Source organism: Seriola dumerili, unplaced genomic scaffold (genome assembly GCF_002260705.1).
Source record: "Seriola dumerili isolate Sdu_G_001 unplaced genomic scaffold, Sdu_1.0 BDQW01000216.1, whole genome shotgun sequence".
NCBI lineage: Eukaryota > Metazoa > Chordata > Actinopteri > Carangiformes > Carangidae > Seriola > Seriola dumerili.
This window is the reverse complement of record NW_019174471.1, coordinates 5,081,468-5,099,871: the sequence shown is the minus strand read 5'-3', so window position 1 is coordinate 5,099,871 and position 18,404 is coordinate 5,081,468.

Below are 18,404 nucleotides of genomic sequence, written 5' to 3'. Positions count from 1 at the left end.
ATTTATGCACTACAATGAGTTAAACGGCACAAAACACTTTACAATTGGTTTAAAAAGCACAAGCACTTTAAAACACGATCAATCAAGCCAAATCCAACGTAGTTTCAATTAAATGTGCTATAAATTGTAACTGCAGCACAATCAAATCAAAGATATCTCAACTCAAATCAAAGCAAATCCAATTAATCTTCCTTCAATCTGTTAAAGCAGTATATTAATCTCAACATCAGCTCACATTAATCACAGCAAACCTATTCAATAAATGCTCTTAATCTATCAGAATATCTAAAAAACTGTAAATTAGCTTTTGTCAGACCTACTCTAGTAATTAATGAATTAATGCACATTAAGAAGTTACATTGTACTAGCAACTTATATAATCATCCACACAAAAGCAAATCACATTATCACATTATTATTTGATTTTGTAGCAGCACATATTAACCTTAAATTAAACCAAAATGTATTCAAATGAAATAATTTGGCACTAAAGTTAACCCAGTTCAAACCAAACCAAAGCTAATCAAACAACACAGCTCTATAACTCAAAGCAGCTTAAATCACATTAGAGTTAGCCTAATTCACACCAAACCACATCTATACAATTAATACACCTATGTGTCAGAGTAGCTTAAACACTTTACAACTCGTTAAATTCCATGTAAAATTAACCACAATGCATACTCAGACATTACATGATGTATCATCCAAGTAACATCACCACATGATAATAACATAACAATAATCACGTGATAATAATTACCACATAATAATCACGTGAAATTTAAATTTTTTTTAAATCCTTCACATCGGGAAGAAGTCTCAATTTCAACAAATAATCATACTAACTGACAGCCTATCCTCAAGGAGTCCCATAACTTTTTCAGTGAGGCTGTGACAGGCAGCACTCAGAGAGGAGACTCAGACCAGGGATTTTGGAACAAATAAGTACATGGTATGTTTACAAAATATCTAAGCAAAGTAAAATGAAAGGTTACTGGTAATTTTTTGTCAATTTTCTCACTACAACTACATCAAACCTAACATTTAAATCCAAGGAAAAAGAAAAGAGAGAGAGCTGAGCTCTGCACCAATAACAAAGAAGTTCCTACTGATACTACTTACAAATACTATATTTAAAAAAATACTATATTACTATACAAATTGGGCTCAGAGCATACTAGCTACGAATAGGGTAAAATCATAATGTAAGATAAGGTAAGGTAAGGTACAGACACATGCTGCTGGCTAAACCTCTACTCATCCACGTAAAAACCTAAAACATGAAAAGAAACAAAAATAAAGATTACACACTAGTGGCATAATTCATGGAGGTCAAAAATGCTTTAAATGTCAGTTACAAACACAGGTTCATGGCCCATATGAAAGTTCCGCCAGATGCTCTGTATACTAAGGGGTGCACATTACACAGGATGCCCTGCGAACAGAAACTTAACGTGAGGACACAGGATGTAGCATTGTACTTTGGCACACATTAACTGCTTTGGTTAGGCAGGATGTTGTGGTCAAGTCAAGAGTGCGCAGCTGTATCTTCAATCGTTAGCTGCCTGCAACAGCTGCAACGTGCAAAGGTCAGTAGAGTCTCAGACAAAGTTCATGAAAACAAATTTCATTTTTTAAATCCTTGGTTCTTTGTGTCCATTCATCCCTTGGTTATTGTTCTTTTAACTTGTGTGTCCATGATCTGTGTTACTCTCAGAGGGTTTTGGTCCTTGAAACAAGTGAGAATTGGCCACATCAGCAGCTGGCTCTCTTAACAATTTTCATTGTTCACTTTTTAAAGCTTAGTACACACAGGCTTAGCTTGAATCCTTTGGAGGATTCAGACGTTAAGAAAAAAAGAAAGGCATACTTCTGTAGTGCGTGGGTGAAGCAGAGGTACTTTAGACTTCTGTCAAGGAGACACTGACTGAGGACAGGTGGTGGGAGATTTAGTTGTACAGTATTGCTTTCCCCCAGCCAAATCAGAAAATCCATGCAAGCACATTAGCAGAACTGCTAATTGCTAGGCTCTGTGTGTCTAATTGCACACATTGATCTGTCCACAACCTCCTCCAGTTGAAATGGCATTGTGAAATTAAAGCCCTAAAGTGGACAGATAAAGGATTTTGTGCCACATGATTCAGATATGCTGAATAGAAGTGGCTGCTATAGCCCAAATGTATAGACCAGAGGGGGGGGGGTGTTCTTCAGGTCTCTTTAGCTAAGAGTCACGCATGCTGTTTAAATTCTGAATGAATAATTCAAGTCCGTGGACGTGATGGTGCCCACTTCACAAGTCACTCCTACACTCTACACGTGTGCTATTTTAAATATTCTCCCATAATCTGGAACGAATTTGTTAATCCAACCTCTCTGTTCTCATTTTTAATTTACATTTTAGGTTCAGAACAGAGGGTTTGGAACTATAGTGTCCATTGCTACTGCAGTGTCAATAGTGCTGTGATCAATTTTGGTGCTGAGTACGGAGATCATCGGTCTAGCAGTATGTCCACTTATGTGATCTTTCTCTTTCTCTTTGAGTTTGAGCTGCTTGTTCATACCTGAAATTCACCCATCACCCATCATGTTTTTCAAAGCTTGGAAAATATCACTTACAACTGTATTAATTATATGGTATCTAGATTTGTAGTTAAGAAATCTGTAAATCAAGGCACACACAACCCAAACATACCCATCAAAGCCTCATTATACTCAGAGTTCAACAATTATTTTTAGGATTGCTTTCATGACATAGAAAAATCTCCTTATGAAATCTTAAAGTCTTATAAAAAAATATATATATATTTGTGTTGATGGAGAAAATTATTGTGAAGTAGATCAATTTTTAAAAAGTTTTAAAAATTTAACTTCTTCATATTTAGAACCTAAAGTGAGACAGGGTACCTACACTGCTTTGAAATATTAACTCACCCACCTGGACTTTTTTTTTTCTACTGTTTAATAATAAAAGACGACGAGAAAACACTCAAAACCTGATATGACCCTTGAAAAATAGTCTCAAAGAACTCTGATTAGTGTGCATCACCCAGTGGAATTGGGCTGAAATGTTGGCGTTATCAGAGTAATGTAAAGGCAAAACCCTAAATGTGTACATGTGCATCTGAGCTCAGTGTTACACAAAGCTGCCCCATAGTAAAATGTACAGTCCTGCCTTAGGTGGTTTTGATCTGTTTATTTGAACCGGTCGTGGTGACTATGTGGGCCCCAGGCAAATATAACCAATGTCCTGGGGCAGAGTAAACAAAGTGCTACTGTCCATCCCAAAACACACTTGTTTTTACATAAAAAGAAACCTCACAGCAGCTGCCTGTTTGGTTTAAAGCTACTGTACATATTAAATGTAATGTTTCAGATTTTTGTGGCATGTCAACATCAAGTGTCCCACAGGGGGAACAGCCTGATTTCCTTACTCAGAGTTCTACTAGTCTCTACCTGCCTGACACTGACACTTTGGGTGTGTAGTAGCTGCTTCTTACTAAAAGTGAACTATTGGAAAAGCCTTCGTCTTTACTTTGAAGCTTCTAAAAGTCGCACTTGAGGATGCAGTGAGCCATGACTCTTCATTTTGCTTTGTGTTCATCCCCAAACAATGACATCATCTATCTTAGGTGGCGCTCTGCAGAAGTACCTTCATTCTGACCTCTAATTGGCGAGGCAGTATGTGCCAGAGGGAACATTACACTGCATTCCTAAATGGCTACTCTGGGCCACTGCACAGGACATTTAGTTAAAGTTGGTCATTCTAAGTCCCTGGAGAGCCAGTAAAGAGTTTGCCACATTGCCTGGAAGAAAGTGCAAAGACGTATAATGTGCTGTAGATGACAGGATTCTGCTGTGGGGTCCCTGGATGCAGTCAAAATGGCAAGCCACACAGCATGGAGCTAAGTAATGCCCCACTGCATCTGGCTAATAAGCTGTAAATAATCGGTCGGGCTTCACCCCTCTCTTTTTCTCTCTGTTCTCTCCAGCATAATAAGAAAACACTCCGCTGGATCAAGCTCTTTTTTAACTACATGGGGAATGTGTCCCTCCAGGAACAGCCCTTCTTTTAGAAGATTACCGTGGCACAACATGGAAGTAAATTACAGACAACGCGACTTCAGCACACTCTCTGAAACCCTTTGTTTTTGCGATGAATCAATGTGAAATCATGCTGGCATTTTCTTTTTCAAAAATATCGCAGCTGTGGGTGGTAAACAGGACAAGAGAAGTCAGAATTTCCTGCCATATACCTGTGACGTGATATTTTGAAGTCTGAGAGTGTGGCACTCATGTCAGTGATTGACTTTATTACTTATGTTTGGCATTCTATAATAAGAAAAACATTTGTATTTTCACTCCTTTTCACTTGAGTAACACAATTGAAATTCTAATCACTGTTTTAAAAATGAATTAAAACATAATTTACATTTTCCTTCCAAAGTTTGTCAAAATGGCACAAATGGAGTCTGACATGTTGTGTTTGACTTTGAAGTTTTAACATATAAAGGGACAGTTTGGGTTATTTCATTAGTGTTGTATGAGGTAGTCATGGCAAGCTAGCAGAGCGAGGTGTTGCTGTGCACAGGGCCAGCAGAAGAAATGCGTTTTAGACACTTTAAAAAAACACCCATGGAAATAATCCAATATCCGTTGAAGTGTATGCTTCACTTAGAATATTTTTCAGCAGTTTATCTTCCCGTCATGACAGAACTTTCCTTTGGCACTACATTTTTCAAGCGCTGATCTACTGTATTCCTACACACAAGTTCATCCAGGAAGTGCACTGTCCTTGATTCACTCAGTTGACCTACGACTGCGGTGTAATACAGTGAGGCTCTACAGGTGCTGTTGTGCGTAGGAATACGGTAGTCCAGAGGTTGAAAAAATGTAGTTCCAAAGCAGATGCTGTTTTAACCCGAACTCTCCCTTTAAAGCTGCAACGATCCTCAGCTCTGCAGTGTTTTAGTGTCTCATTATTTTACATGATGCTACTTTACTGTTCTGGTTCAGTGTCACTGTTCTCATCAAGCAACTGCAAGTGAGTGGTGGAGTTTTCAAAGATAGACATTTTGAGTTTTAACTGCAGTACTCCAGAGAGGTTTGTCGACATGAAGGCTCACTGAATTATGGGACAAACTAGTTAATGCTTTCCTGTAGATAATTGTTGCGTGTGTGCACACTTGATATCAGCTTGCCTGGTCAAATGTATACTAGCTTTTATCAAAGGCACAGAATGGCTCTATTCTAAAGATGCAATCTGGAGCAAGCAGTAATGGTAAGAGCTTTTCACAAGTCTCTTATTCCTCCTCTGGCTCTTCAAATCAAAGAGTGAAGGTGGGGAGCAGGAGTGGAGGCAACAGTGATGTGGATTTAGTTTCTAAGAAACACAAAATGCTGCACTTAGCACCTTTAAATGTTTAAATTGTTATGTAAAATTTGTTCAGAGCAATTGAATTTAATTTCATACTCTGGGTCATATGCAGCTGTCAGCGTCTGCATTCATAAAAACACCATCATATCCAGCACCACAACTGTCTATAACTACAGAGTGATGATGAAGCACCTGAAGCTTTGGCCTGTTTTGTCAAGAAATCATTTATTTTTAAATAAGAACAGCTCGTGTTTTCTCTCCCAATACAGCAGACTCGCTAAAACCCAGATAGAAATGTGGTCTCTTATGGTCAAATCATCAAATCCAATTCAATCCCCAACACGGAACTAGGAAATAGTGTTATCATATTGTCCTCTTGTGTTGGTGATTAAAACTGAGTGACAGATTGTTCCGCCCATAAATGACAAATATTAAATTCACAAACTTCATTATTTAAACCCATTACATTTCTGTATGAAATCAATATGGCTTTGTTAACTGCAGCTTCTTGTGGCCTTGTCTCCAGTTTAGTCGGTAGCACATAAGTACTGCTTTTGTGACACAATAGTGTTTCTAATTAACTGGTGAAAACATTGCCCTGATTCCTGTCAGAATGTCTTGCTTTTAAATGTTATATGTAAATTTTCCAATAATTAAAAGGCATTATTATTATTGTGGTGGCAGAAAGTCATATCTGAATTGTAATCATCCACCTACATCTCATGAACTCATGTATTAAGTATTTCGGTATGTACTCATGCATTGCTGTGGAAAAGATTAGTAACATCACTAGGATGTGAGTGAGGATGTGCTGAAATGTCAGCATGACCGGGATAAGAGTTTCAGGAGAGGGGCCAAAGATTGGGAAACAGAGTTACTGGAAAGGGAGAATGTTTTCTCCAGAACTCAGACCATAATTGTACTCACAAGGAATGTGAGGTTGTTTGTTGCTTACGACTATATTTCGTCTATCATCGAATACTTGTGTTCAAATAAAATATACTCTGAACTAGTGTAGCGGACATACCTGGCCTGGCATCAGTCACAAGCCATTAAAGAAGTTTGTTATAAGAACATGCAGAGTTATGGACCCAAAATTGACACTTTGTTACTTTTCCCATCATCACAGAGACAAAGGACCCTTCTCTCACAAACACACCATGCTTTCAGCATGTCAGAGGAATGCACAACCAGACCATGGGGTCAAAGAGTCATCTCCAGAGGATCAACGAATGGACAGCAGACAAACTGGAAAACACAGGCAAAATCTCCAGTTTGTAACAATAACACTCTGTCTATTGAGAATTGTTTGTTTCTTATATAGAAAACTAACGCCGAAAGGACTGATTATCACTAAAGGTGTGAGTCCTGGCCTCTCTGTGCCATGCATGAACACACACACACACACACACACACACACACACACACACACACACACACACCAACTTCCCTTCCTCTGTCCCTCTCTAGATAAGAATTACAAACTACAACCCACATTCCAATCCTGGGTAGTGACCAGCAGAACTCTCTTCACAGACTCAGATCTGAGGAAGAATATATAATTAAATATCTAACTGTTCTGTAACTCATGAGATTTTTCTATGTTATAGTTCAATCCCAAACTTCTATCCTATAGAATGTTTGAAATGTAACATGTAGATTTTAAGACAATGTCCTTCATGTGACCATACTGTCAGCATCCTTCGCTCGAGGTAACACACACTACATGACATCCAGAATGTCCATATTATTATTATTACAGTCAAAGAACTGCTGTGTAATCCACATTTATAGACTATTAGCTTTAAGGAAATGTTTATATTGTTGTTTGATGATTAATTTCAGGTTTTGAAGGATGTAATGTGAAATCAACACTCGTATTATTCCTGTCTGTCATTATTAGTGCCATTAGGTTTATATGTTAGTTCATTTAATGTTTTCTGGTCATGGTGGAAGACGGATGTGTGAGTTTATAGGTAAACTCCAGAATTAGACATTTCAAAAGTTCCATGGAAAATTACTTTTCTCCAATTTGAAAAAACAGGAGACGACGGGTGACGCCCCTAAAACGCGCCAGCCCCCAGGGGATAAAACAGTACTGATCAATTCACACATTGCTCTGTAGCTCCGAACTCTTATCTCTTAGCCATTTTTGTATTTTATTGTTTTGTCCACGTCCTTTATTCTCTCTTTGCCATGTGCTCCAAGTAACACTTTCTTTGTCTACACGCGCAATCTTTTATTTTTATAAGCCAACTGAACCAAAACAACAGAAGTGATTAAGAGTAATTTTGTAATTTTTAATTATCGTCACGGTTTCCTTTTTGAAGATTTTTGTCAGTTTAGAGTCATCTGGTCAACGCCAGTCTCCTCTAAAGTTATCTAGCCGAAGTGAAGAGCATTAGAGTTTATTTCGCATCAACCTGCAAGAGACGCCGGCATCTGACCACGACCGCCTGCAGAGAAGCCGACCAGAAATAAAGAGTGACCGAGACAGAAAGTCTCCTGGCAAACTCCACCAGAGCTGAACCGCTGAGACACGGGCAGAATCCGTCACTGTGATAACGAAACACGGACTCCAGGGGAATCTACCTAGATCCCGCGTCTCCAGGGTTACCACGGCAACCACAGCCACCTGGGTTCCAGCTAAGGGTCCGCAGCTACAGCGCAACTCACAGTAGGCCGGTGATAAAATTCTGCTCATGACTGGGTTGATGTTGAAATATAGCAATATTTAATCATCAAATCTCATTCGCAGACGTAGTATCATTAGCTGTATAGCCACAGTGTATAGCCATAACATATTCTCTCCCACCATTGCCAACTCATCACACTGCTCATTTCATTATTAATTTCAACTTTATGATTATTACATGTTGCATTTACTCTGTAGATAGTAGTTTAGTTAATAAACTTCTTTATTTACACCCAGTTGTTGTCCTGTCGTGTTCCTTTGAAGTAGAGACTGGAGATCCATCGAATCGAGAAGTCATGGCTTCTGCTATGACAATTCATTCATTGTTGTCCTCCCTGGTGGTGCGCTCTTATCAACGAGAGCATATTCAAGATTTTGGTGTTCATTGTACACTAGCAAGACTGTCTCAAGAATAATCTTAAAAGTACTACATTATCATCATTATTATTATTAAATTAAAGTAAGTGATTACAAAAGTAGTAATAGAACTAAATAACTGATAACACTGTAATTACCTGACACTGGTCACCGAAGATCACTATTCATTGTTTTTATAGTATCATGCATCACTTGTGTTTTGTCAGTTAAGCGCTTGCACACACACACACACACACACACACACACACACACACACACACACACACACACACACACACACAGCAGTTTCCTTCATCAGCTTTGTTTTTTGATCAGTGGGGTCTCACTGTGCATGAAGGTAACATTTCTGGCCTAAGTTCATGCAGTTTTGTGAGACATTTCTGTACCTTTTTTATGCCTCTGCGTCGGCGACAGCAAGAGCTGAAGGCATAGTGTTTTTGTGTTGTCCATCTGTCCCATTTTCGTGGACATGATATCTCAGTAACGCCATTACCGAATTTCTTCAAATTTGGGACAAACATTCACTTTTACTCAAGAATGAAATGACTAGGTTATGGTTATTAAAGGTCAAGGTCAAATTGACTTCACAAAACATGATTTTGGCTTTGTGAATGCAATATCTCCGTAACGCCTTGAGGGAATTTTCGTACAAACATTAACTTGGACTGAAGGACAAATTGATAAGACTGTGGTGGTCAAAAGTCAAGGTCACGGTGACCTCACAAAACACAGTTTTGGCATTGTGAACGTGATATCTCAAGAACGCAAAAGTGTTTTGTTGGAGTCTAGTTTTTCCTGAACTTTAACTTTTGGTACATTTACATTTATTTATACTATGCATTTGAAACTACTAATTATCAGCGGCTTTAAAGGGTGTATTATATAATATACATAGTGCTTCACTATGTTGTGTGTAATTTCACACCTCCTATGGTGTGTGACAACATGCTTTAAGACTCTATGAATAAAGCCTCAGCCTTTGTACATGTCACATAATGAGATGTCGCTAATATGAATTGCTCGTTTGATGAATCAACTCACTGAAAACACCCAGCAGCTCCTCAGTGTCTCCTACAATAGGAACAAATCTGTCAGTCGCCACCTTTTCAACCTTTCCTCATATTTTCCAGTGACAGCATTAACAAGACCTTTCTGGAGGATGAGATTGCACACTGTTGTCTGTAAATTAAATGCAACTGCTATTAGATGAATGCATCTCTGGTATACTTGTACGCTATGAAGCATTCAGACCCCTCAGGTCATCTGGGACAGGTTTACTCAGTGTTCTGAGAATCAAAACAAAGCAAGGTGAAGCAGCTTGTAGTTTCTATACTCCCCACCTGTGGAAGAAGCTTTCAGAAAACCTGAGATCTGCAGAAACCGTCAGGTCATTTAGATCACAGCTTACATCATTACTATTTGCTAAATTACATACCTAAAGTCTTTTTAACCTTGTGTCAAGTTTTTATCATCTTGTTTTAGCTTTTGCCTGTTTTTAATGTCTTTTACGTTTCACTGCAGCACTTCTTTTAAAATTCAACGCCTATGGTGCATTTGCAGCTGTCGAGAGAAGAGGTTCTGTAGTGGTGTTTGCCTCAGAGCCGAGGTGCCATTTAATAGGCGTGTTAAGAGTGCACACTTGGAGAAAAGGTTTTCATCTTAAAGTTTCAGTTTATTTGAAGTTGATAATTATAATTTGTGGTTTTAAGGACCAAAACCAGTTTCAGTGTAGTTTTACATCTTTTCTCTCAAGCTTCTCTCTGGAGCTCTAGTAACAACAAGTTGGTGAGCCAATCAGAAGAGAGACTCTGAGCCTCTTTTCTGATTGGCTGACTATTTTCTGAGTGACCAAACAAAAATATGGCAGATTTCAGGTATACACTCAGAAACCAAATCCTGCGAAGGTTGGACGGTGTGTCCAGGTGGACAGGGCTTGGGGCATTGCTGTGGGTGGTGGCTGATGGCTCGTTTTAAGGCTCAGTTACTGAATACAGGCTGTGTGCTCTCTGTTGACTGAGCATTTTGATTTTTTCACATTATTACTATAGAACTTACACCCGCTTTATAATCACAAAAGACATGGGAATCACACTTTATACAATATGGAACCTCTGAGTAAGTTTTTTACTTGATTTTAAGCAATCTTAATATGGCTTATTTAAAAGTTTTATATTTAGTCAAATTTGTTTTTATTGTTTTTAAATGCAATTTTAATGTAATATTATTTTTTTGATATTTTATGTATTTTCATGCCTCTGTAAAGAACTTTGAATTGCCTTTTGTCTGAATGGTGCTATACTGTATACAAATAAACTTGCCTTGCCGTCAGTTCAAAAGTCATAGTTTGCATCAATTTTCTTTGGAGCCAGTGCAGAAAAGGTGTAAAGCTTTGCTAGGAATGGCTGGATCAGAGCATTTGATAATAATAAAACCGGCTGTAGAATTTCCTGCAGTGCTCAGTGATGATGAGTGTAATGAAACAAACGAAGAGATGGATTGAATTTTCTTCTGCCAAATGTAAGCAAACAGCTGCATTTAGTCATTTTAATCCTTTTTTTATTGTCATGTTAATTAAGAAATGGGAATGGCCCAATTACACACCTTAACACACACACACACACACACACTCAACCACAAACAAATCTATTCCTTCATGTAGAGTTTATGGTCTCCTCCTGTCCCATCCCCCACATCTTTTACAGGGTCTCTGCTTCTCTTCAAGGTGACTAATTTAATTTCCCTGATTTGACTGACCTTTGCCAGTGTTGTTTTGATGGCAATGATTTCCTGTCCCTTTGCCTCAGCAGTCGCGACAAACAGAGCAAGTGTAGAGGTCTGGTTTATGTTCCCAGACCTCAGATGAAATGTGAAGTGAGCTGTAAAGAGATCTGTGTGTCACTGAGGGTCACTTTGCATGAACAGGTGGAGCAAAGTAGGTTTCGCGACCATATACTGAAATACTTGACCTACTGAAAAACCTGATGGATTTGGGAGTCCCCTGAAACATGCATGGGACCAGCGCATGTTCATAAAATCAGAACTCAAGAAATTACATGTGCAGATGAAAATGTAACACTAATGTACTGTATTATGCTGCACTGCATTGTCTTCGACTAATGCATATCATCATGCTCATGTACTCACTTTAGACTTCTGCATGTTTGAGCAAAAGTGCCAAAACATGGCAGTTGTGGAAAAGTAGCTTCAAAACGTGGTTCATCATACTCTTGTCAACAAACTGAGATGCCAGCTGAATGCTGTTAATGTGAGTAAGCAGCAGTAGGAAATGTTAGTTTGTATCTGCATTGACTTAATACAGCTCTGATGTGGCGTAAAGAGAGTATTTGCTCATGGTGGGACATGTTGGGTTTCTCTCTATAATGGTGTATGGTCTTGACCTTCTCTGTAAAGGATTATGTTATGATTTGGCACTGTATAAATAAAACTGAATTGAATTGAGAGTGAATAGTAAACAGGAAGGTTATTATTGAGATAATAAAGATGGATTGCACACATTGTTTCCTGTGAATCCCTCATGGTCGTGAAGGCAACTTCCAGTGTAGAAATGGTGGAATCCAACACTAACAATGGCATTTGCCAAAAAAAATAGGGCTTTAATTTTATGAGAATCTTAGGTATAATACGTTTAAGATTCATAGAACTTGTTAGTGCATATGTCAAGACACAGTTTGTAGTTCGCTTTGATTTTCTTCAACTTGTCTCAACTTGTGCATGGAGTCAGTGTCCACACCTGACACCTGAAATGTATTTATAGACAATTGAAGTGTCAGGATTGCTGAACGGCAGCACTGAAAAGGAGGACACAAAGGCAGAAACTAGGCAGGTGAGATATATTTTAATAAAGAAAAAAAACAGGCTCACAGGAAGACTGGGGGAGAAACTGGAAATCAGGCAGGCAAACGAGCAGGAACAGACAACAGGTTACTCCTGGAGGCACACAGGGGAACATGGAAACAGACGAAATGACAAAGAGTGAGGGGAACACAAAGACTGCGTCTCAAATCAGATACTTCATTCAGTACACACAAATGTAGTACACTGTGTACACAGTATACTCATTGGTGTAGTACATGAAGTCTGACAGGGTATAAAATGGGAAGCATTCAAATCCAAGAAGGAGAGATCATGACATGAAGTAGAACTTCTGCTTTGAGTTGCAGCCCCATTTGTGATTTTAAGGGCAAATTATAATCCCTGATTATATTCAATTCAAGCAGCCATGCAGAATGATGCCAAAATATTAGTCATCATTCACAGTCAGTCCACTAATGAGAGCAGCAGAGCATGTATGTGATAATACACACTTAACAGAATTAAAGGTGAAACTTGAAGTTTGTTAAGAAGTCTAAGATATAATGGCCATGGCTAAGGTTTTTACATCCAGCCCAGAACAGAATAGTGAGAACATGATCACCCACAAATGTAATATGAAATTCCCTAAGGCATTATTTATCATTTATTATTATTTCTAGTTATGTATTTATTGCTCTCTCTCCACAAAACAGAGCAAAGGAATTATTAACAAAGAAAATGCTGGCCTCTGGTTCTCTGCATCCAGGCAGATCCCTGTGGACTGTACATAGTGCACCTCCCATGGGAGGAGTGTCTTTAACAATGGGCCTGTGTGTGGCAACGACCTGCACAGGATGCAGGTCGTTTGTATGTGAAAACCACAGGGAGTTTCATGTCTGTGGCAGCTTTCACCCTACATGCTGAACCACATCCAAATGTATTTAATGCATTAGTTTCACTGATATGAACCCAGAAAAGATAATAGTTGTTACTGACATAAATGGTAGAGGTTGTATACTGTGCTGTAGATCACTTGTGTCAGTTAGTGTCAGTGCTCCATTTCCTCTGTTCATCATGTGTAATGCCTCATCTCACATCATCAGTCTTTATGTACAGTATAAACCAAAAGAACAATGCAGGCCACATTTTCAGGGTTACATTTCTATGGGAGTTGAGGCTGATGGATCAGAGTATACGGAAATGTCTTTCTATTGAATCAATATGCTATGGGCTGCCACTTGTTGCCTATGTTATATTAGTAGACACAGTATTAAATTGCTAGGGAGCATCATTCCTGTACTTCGTTATTTATTTAACTTTACTCTCACAGTTGCCAAATCCTCCAAATCCGCAAGGAAAGATTTGTTCGTTTTATTTCAAAAACTAAAATCTTATTTTGTATTTCAGCCGTGCATCATAGCTAATTGGCTGTGTGTTTTGACAGTATAAAACCTATTTGGAGAATAATTTGTATTGTGTATTTGTATGTGTTTTGTATTAGATGCTCCAAGAGGGTGTTTAAATTGTCAATTACTTTATTGGCCAATTTGTAACTAATTACAGTTATCCTCAACCAGCCTGGCTGAGTTGGCAAGGCATTTAATTGGGTGAAAGCCACTGTTTACTGGCGGAGAGTCGAACTTGAACTAAAACCAAGCTGGAAGACTCTGTTATGTCTTAGTTAAAACATTTGTTGTCTTCATTATTGTAATATACACTTGTATGATTCCTAAGTTTTAGGCTTAAAACTTACACTAATCAATCTTTCTCCAACTTACTATTTTGTATGTGCCCCCCCCCCCCCCCCCCCCCCCCCCCGTTAGCTTTTAAATGTAGCAGTGAAAAGGATCCAGTGGACATGAATTCAAGCTGACCACAGCTGTTGTTCTCTATGAAGAATGAAACTGCCAACCTTTTTTACAGCCACCTTTAAACCCTTCAGACGGACGATGTTCCTATATTTGTACTTGGGTGATTTAACTAAATTGACTCTTTTTTGGTTTACCTGTTGATCAGTTTTCTTGCACTGTCAGCAGAGGATTCATTTGCTCTGCCTGAATGAGAATGCTATCTGGCCTTTGAACAATGAAACAAAGTAAATCAGGAGTTACGATGCTCCTGATCTCCCTGCACTTATCGAATAGATGTAGTATACAGCAAGGTCTCCTGCTGCACTGACACTTTAGTGTTGTCTCTCACTTAAACTGTGGATAAAAGTTTCTCCTAAATGAGTAAATTTGATGTGATGTAGAGGGTATATTTGGTATTAAACATCCTGGGAATCACCAGAGTAAAATAACTATGAGAGGAAAAGTTGGCTTCTTTTGAAGCACAGTAATCTGTGCTGAGTTAATGATATTTCAGTTTTATAACTGGTATAGCTACTGACCTTATTGCATATCCACTTGATCAAACTACTCAAAGGTCAGTTCTGTTATCTAAAATAACACATAGTGTGTGCAAAAGTGTGAAGGAAAAAAAAAATCAAATCAGTGGGATGGGTGCTGGATACAAAGGTCATTGAAATAAAAATTAAGGGGTACAGTATCTGCACACTTCAAATCAGAGTTCCCTTAAAAACAGGCTCTGTTGACAATACTTTAACAATACTTTGACTTACTCTTCTTCATGTTTAAAGTTCCTCTCAAGACATGTTTTAAACTATATAAAAGTACTCTGCTATGAATAATATTTTTGTTTAATGTGGTTTTCCCCACATAAAAAGTGAGAAAAAAAAAGAAAAAACTGGGGCTGTAAGTACATCTACTCTTTCTTTCTTATTGAAAAATCTTGATCAGGCCTTGTACCCCGCTCACCACCACTGCTTGCACTGGGTTGACAGGTGAAACAGCAGAGATTATCACGACAGTTAGCAGAGGAAACACTGGAGTTTATGAGGAGTTTATTGCGCACCAAAATTGGCGACTTGAAGACGTATCGGAACGGTAAGCGTAGTTATTTGTTCATGTTGTTTGTTAGTTTGTAACTGGCAGTGGCTGACACAGTGTTAGTGCCTATGCTAATTCAAACGCTCGCTCAAGGTTTCAGTGACAAGGTTTCGGTGACTAGGGATAGAGGAGTGCTTATCCAGATAGTTAGCGGAGCAAACATCAGAAAGGCTCAGCCACATGTTTGAGCCTCAGTCAGACCCAGACTCAGATAAGGAGTCTCTTTTGCACCAAAATCAGCGACTTACAGACGATGAATCTCTGGCTGTCTGAACCCGTTTTTATGAGACTGTCGTTGGTCATGGCATTGACTGCTTATTTTGCTCATGATATGTCTTGCATCATATAAAAAAACCATCATATGGACATGTTAACAATGTTAAAAGCTTGATTTTCATCAGAGGGAGTCTTTAAAGAAGGTCTGATTTCAGTGTGTGAGTATCGCTTTATTAAAAGCCCTACATTCCTTGGTCCACCCGCACCTGATGAGACATCTGTTTATTTCCTGACTCTCCTCTCATTCTCTCTCATTCGAGAAACAAAGCTACTCAGAGAAATCAGTTAACGCACATGATCTCAGAAGATATTTACATTCATTGTAACCTATTTACCCTCGTATACATGCAGTAGATTTCTCCCCATATCCCTGACAGTGAGAGGACAAAAGGACAGTTTTTCAGCACAGTATGAAAGTTTCTGAATTTCACATATAGGAAAGAGGAAACTGTTTAGTTTAGGTTTTAGTTGAACTTTAGATGAAATTATATTAAATACCAGAATGGACTGTTACATGTAACTATTTCCCCTTTCATACACTCACTCTGCTGTCTCAAGTTGTTAGGAAAACCAGCCAGCTGTTTGCATGGCGAAGAAACCGCTGTTCTCCAGGAGAAATCCAGCTGTGTAAATCAGGTTTCTCTTATCCCCCTACCCCAATTACAGAAAACAGGGTCTTTGTTTACACAATATTTAAGAAATAAGCTTACTGGAGAAAGCTGAGTGTAGAGTTTGCTGACTGTACATAATTCCCAACATAGCTCCAACCAGTCTCAATTTGACTGGAGGTCTAATTCGCCAGAGTAAATTAAAACCTCTGTGTCAGTGTACCGGAGTTTAAAGTACAAACATGGAGCACCAAGGTTAACTGTCTACCATAGCAACATGTGTGACTTTGATGTGTCTCTAGTCGTTCCTCAAGATTTAAAGGCTTGATGTGCTTTACTTTATCTGTAGTTTTAAGCACACAGTCCGTTTAGATCATGTCCAACACTGGAAATATTACTTCTTTACAAGAGACAGGTTTGCCACACATTTTTCAGAACCTGCTACTGAAGGGGCCACACCTGCAATATTACAGCTTGCTTATCTTTTTTGCATTTAAACTGCCAGTTCCATATTCTCTTAGCAGGATATAACCCTGTGAGTGACAGCTAGGTATATTACATTTTATTGCCCTGCAATGGAAGCGTGGCGCGATAGGGCTCTAATCGGGGACAGGTAGTGGCATTCTTTTACATGGCGAGACGCTCAGTCAATGCACGGACGGCTGATAGGAATAATCTTTAAATGGGGGGCATTTATTTCTGAGCTCCGCTGGCCACAGCTGCAACAGTTGTTCATTTGGATGGGGATAAAGAGGCAGCACACAGTGGCAGTGAATCAAATTTTAAAGGGTCGCGTTGAGGCAACTTTTTAAATACAGAGGTGAGGAAAGGCAAACTAGAAACAATATCTGTGCTCCAGATACAGCTCTGCAGACCATTAGGTCACTGTGCATGACAGGACAGGAAGTCTCAGGACACCTCTCGCCTGGAGACCCAGCATATCAGACTGCTTACCAGCATATTTAAAAATCTGATGCAGCAGCACTTGCATTTTTCATTGATGTACAGTATATTCACTCCGGCGCTCTGAGGGACGGCCTTTAGTAAGAGCCTCAGTAATAAGTTCTTCCACAATCCTGAATGGAAATAGGCTGTAAAAGTCTGATGAATAAAAGTAGTTGTTGATAAACCTCAGATCATTCAATTGCTCTCTTCAGGAGAGGATATTTAATATGTCCTGCTCAGGAGATGCATACAGCTGGGTAATTTCTTTGCAAGATTTGCAGTCCTTGCCCCTGAACAGACAGGCAGCCTATCTCTCCATGCAATTAAGTGAAGACTTTTGATTTGTTCCATTTCTCTTAATGTTAGTTGCATCTCCTTTAATAGCTCTCCTGCATTCTTATTGCCCTGACTCGAGTAATAAAGGGCTTTCTGATACTTTCAGGTGACTTGAATGTAGATTTACTGTTTTATTCATCTCCCCATCATGAGATTGGTTTTGCTTGAGGCTATGATCACTGTGCATGAACACCGGTGTAAAATGAGGAGGCACAACTTCACTCATATAAAATAGATTTATCACATAGCGTGACCATTGAAAATGTAACGCAATTGTTATTCCAAATTCTATAATTACTGTGTGTAACTACTCTATTACATATTATATACAATACTCCAGCTGTCATTGGCATGAATCTTGACATCTCATTTAAAATCTTATGATTTCACCACAGCCAGGATGTTTCTGCAGCTCTTTTCATTACTAAGCTGCACACCCGCTCGTCAGGGAGAGTGAGGTGTCTTTTTCCAAAGAGAGCGCTGGAGTTCCTCTGCCTCACTCTAAGTGTCAGCCTGCAGCTTATTAAAAGCACTGCCTGACTGGAGCTTTCAGCCGGAGAGCTCACACCATTATGAGTTGCTCGTGGCCCTGTGAACGGCTTGAACCACTGGCTACAGACCACCAGGTGATTTGATATGGCCTGAAGAAAGTGGGTCTATATGGATAAGCTCCCCTCATCCACATACATCCACGGCCTCTCAGTTTTCTTTATGCTCCTGTTCCCTATTCACTCGGCCATCAGGGGGATGGACTTCTGTTGGAATCAGCGGTTTAGTGGTTACTGAAAAAGTGGGTATAGTTTGAATATTTCACTCTTAATGATGGGGTTTTGGAGCAGACATTGTCTTTCATCAGCAGTGCTTGAGGATTAAGTACCCAAGTACTCCATACTGTTTAAATAGTATAATTGTGTGTGTTATGGTTTAGTGTACAGAGAGCAATTGTTGCTGGTTTGCTGATATTGACCTTTAAATAAAAACTGTATATCAGTCAGTGATTAGCCAATAAAATGAAGCTGAGGTTCTGA